This window comes from Miscanthus floridulus, chromosome 3 (assembly GCF_019320115.1).
Source record: "Miscanthus floridulus cultivar M001 chromosome 3, ASM1932011v1, whole genome shotgun sequence".
Taxonomy (NCBI): Eukaryota; Viridiplantae; Streptophyta; class Magnoliopsida; order Poales; family Poaceae; genus Miscanthus; species Miscanthus floridulus.
Genome location: NC_089582.1, coordinates 64,721,029 through 64,725,346, shown reverse-complemented (window position 1 = coordinate 64,725,346; position 4,318 = coordinate 64,721,029).

The following is a 4,318-nucleotide window of genomic DNA, read 5'->3' as shown; positions in this document are numbered from 1 at the left end:
AATAAAATATCTCCTTATTGAAAATAGTGATGTCCACAAGGAATATTTTGGGTCGTAATATGTCGGTGTTCACCACTACATAAATGATTTTTGCGAGACACCACCCAATCATTGTAACACCCTAAAATTTGTATTTTTGAAAATAGGATTAAAACTGCTTTATTTATGATTTTTTGTGCACATAAAATATAGAAAAAAGAATATTTTTCATTATATTAAAATTCATCGTAAGGAGTAGCAACATGGATGTGCATATATGCCGGTGCATTTGATTTATTACAATGAGTGGTTGAATCTAAAACTCAAAATGAATTCAAAATGCTTTTGAAAAATGGCTTTGAAATAAAAGAAAAAAATTAGAAAATAAAAGAATTTAAAAAGTTGTAAAATTTATCTTTGGAAAACTTACCAAAATTGCTCATTTTTATTTGAATTGAAAAGTGTATTTTAAACCATATTCAATTCGATTTGGTTTATATTTGAAATTGGTTTTGAAATAGAAAAATGGAAAACACTCCCTCTCTCTTCTTTCGGCCCGAAGGCCCAAGCCTGCTCCCTCACTCTTTGGCCTGCTTTTTTCCCCCTTCCCGCGTAGGCCCACTCCCTTCCCTTCTCTCCGCTGAGGCTCCGGCCCACTTCACCCGCGGGCCCAGTTGGTGCTTCTGGCCCGACTCAATGGCAGCGCGCCTCCTTGCTTCGTCTCTCTGCTGCACCGGCCCCCGCCGTTATCCAGCCACTAACGAGCCAAGCCCACCTGTCGGTGCCGTCCCCAACCTCGAGTCGTCGTCGTGTCGGACTCCGACGACGCTGTGGAATTCATCTCCGCCTCCGCTACACCGCGCCTGCCGTGACCCGCAAACCAGCCCCGCTCATAAATAGCGCCCTGTGTTGCGCCGCCCTCACCTAACCCCAAAGCGCCAGCCGCCGCCCTCACATTGCTCCAGCCGCCGTAGCCCTAGGCGCCTTCATCGACGCCGTCCACCATCCCGAGCCACGCGCCGCCTCCATCTGCTCTACGCCACCGTTTTTTGCCGTGGTAAGTTCACCTTGGACTCCTCTTGCTCTATGTTTCTTTCTCGAGTCGAACCGTGGCTCGTAGGCTGTTTTCTATGCTCTCCGACGAGCATCTCACCGCCGACAATGGAGTCCTTCACACTCGCCCTTCTGTTCCGACCGACAACCACCGCTCCAAACCCCATAACCGTCTGTTCGAAGATCAACGATCCAGATTAGAACGTACCCTTTTGCCAGCCATTTTACAAAAGAGACCCCCAGTTTCTCCAAAATCAACCCGCCGTCCACTGCCTTTCAAAAATAATTCAATCCAAGCCCCTGGATCTTATGTTCTGACCCCTACAGTTTTCTAAAAATGAGCCTTGGTCCACATGACTATTTTAATTTGGTTTTTAATTATTTTTAATACAAAATTGATTTCAAATTATTTACAGAATTGCCATTGATCTTATTTTATGCGTAGTTTTTTCGTTTTAACTCCGATTTGAACCGTTCAAGTTGCGTTGGATTCGTAACAACATAAACTACACATTAGTAACAATGTTAATCTTGTTACCAGCTCCAGAATTTTCATGGTTTAAATCCTAACTTGATTAATAATTATGTCACTAGTGAAAGGATCAAGATGCCCAAGAGGGGGGGGTGAATTGGACTAATTCTAAATTTTTGCAATACTTAAGTCCTACACTTAGCCTATTTCACCCCTTGTGCCTAAAATATGTTTCTATTGTTTTCCCGCACAAAAGTTTTGCACCCTAGGTTCCAATCCTACTCTAGCATGGCAATTCTAGGAATGTAAAGACATGAAATGAACTGCTCAAATGTAAATGTTCAAAGTAAAGAGAGGGAAAGGAACACGACGATGTTTTTCCAAGGTATCGGAGAGTCACCACTCCCCATTAGTCCTCATTGGAGCACCCGCGCAAGGGTGTAGCTCCCCCATGATCTGCGTAAGGATCAAGTGCTCTTTACGAGCTGATTCTTTAACACTCCATCACGGTGAATCGCCCACAACCGCTCACAACATGACTTGAGTCATCCATAAGCTCCGTGGGATGATCACCAAGCTCCCAATCACCACCGAGCCATCTAGGTGATTGCGACACCAAGAGTAACAAGCACAAACTCTCACTTGACCAAGTCCAGCCTAATGAGAAAGGTGGATGCACACTTGCTACTCCATATGCACTAATGAGGTCCTTAATCTTGGATTATCAAATCTCAATCACCTCACTAGGCTCTTGCTCTCACTTGCACTCCAAAGGTGTTTCTCAGCTGAAGAAATGGGCAAGAGACCTCACATGGATGAGTGGAGTAAGTATTTATACCCCCTCATTCAAAACATAATGTTTGGAGGCTGAGTCATCACTCTGTGGGTTGACCGAACGCACCGGTCAGTTGAACCCGCCACAGTGTCAGAGAGAGCCGTTAAGCTCTGACCAAACTCTGACCAGCGTCCGGTCAAGAAAAACCCTTTCTGGAACCTTACTGGAGTCGGCCGAACGTAGGCACCCTAGCGTTCGGTGCTCCTCCACTCAGCGTTCGGTCAGTACCAGATGACTGTAGTTGATCAAATAAACTAACCGGACTCACCCTACAGCATGCGGTCACAACCAGACCAGCATCTGGTCAGTACTAGATGACTGTAGTTGATCAAATGAGCTGACCGGACTCACCGTCCAGCATTCGGTCACAACTAGACCAACGTCCGATCAGTCATTTGACCCTCCATTCACTTATAACTCAAAATCCTATGTGAATGAAGTTGGCTCCAATTGATCTTAGGGCTATTCCTGAGCTATCTAGTGCTATGTTTGACAAGTGTGCACGATACCTAACCCACTAAACTCACCTAGGTCAAGCTACTAGTCCATACCCCCCTTAATAGTACGACTAAAGGAAAAATAAAGTCCTAAACTACTCTAAGTGTCTCTTCAACTCTAAATGACACTTAGAACTAGCCGTCCTTAACCTTGTTGTCCATCCTTTAAAAACCAAAATGAATTGCATCGACGGGGGGCATGAAAACCATAATTGCCCAATCAATTGCCATTACCATGACCTAACTTTAAATTGCCTCTGCAAAATACACGTTAGTCATAGTAATCTCGTGTCGTCATTAATCACCAAAACCCAACTAGGGGCCTAGATGCTTTCAATCTCCCCCTTTTTGGTGATTGATGACAACACAACCATGAGTATGTAAAGGAGATGAGTGAGGTTTTCAACATGCTTGATTCACATAAGCTTTTGACAATAAAACAAAGGGGTTAGACATGCTTATATGACCCAAGCCAACATGGTGTACTCAAAAGATATGAATTAAGCATGAGTACATGAAGTAAAGCTCATTTGAATCGGAGTAAAGCACAGAAGCAAAGCAAATGAGCATAACCAAGTGACATGACATATATATATAGTGTGTGTGTGTGTGGAGAGAGAGCACACATGTCACATAAGTCTCACCATCACATGTATATAATACAATGCATGAAGGTAAACGTGAATATGCACGAAGTATCACACATAAAAGACCAAAAGAATCGAATCGAGAGGCCAAAAGAATCGAATCAAGACCATCTCACACGCTCCCCCTAGATCTAACATACTCGCTCCCTCTCTCTCTTTGGCGTCAAGCACCAAAACCTAAGGGTCGGATGGCGGGACAAGAGCAGTTGAGTCAGGCGCTGAGGTGCGGTGAGAGATCTAGAACTGAGCTGCATCATCCTCTAACCCTAAACTCTAAGCGGTCTAACCCTCTATAGCTAGAAGTGAAGGTGAAGCGGTCTAGGTCTGCTCAGTAACTAGCACGGCCTGTGACTCTCGAGGTGGCACTGTAGGAAGCGGAGCCACATCTGCCGCTGTCGCTATTGCTGAAGCCTCAAGTGTAGGAGTGACTGTCTGAGGTGGCTCGAACGATGCAATAGATGATGGAATCATCTCAGTAGTCCCGGTAACTGGAGCAACTATGGTAGGGATAAGGACTCATAACTCTAGAGGTGTAGGCTACCCTGTAAGCTCACTAAAGGTAGCACCGAGACTCCTGGAGACTAGGGTGTCCGTCACTAACACTAAAGAACTCTAAGATGGAGTGAAGCCCATAACAATAAGAGTAAAGCGAGGCCCCTGAGCTATCATTGGTGAAGCAAACCATTGGGACACCTGCTCTATAGGTGAAGCAAACTAAGTAGCTAGTTGTCCCTGACTCTAAAGCCCACTGGGCTGTACAGCTGGAGTCACTAGAGTGGTGGTGGCAGGCTAGCCTATCTGAGGTGTAGACTGCTGAGGAGCAACCCCAATAGCA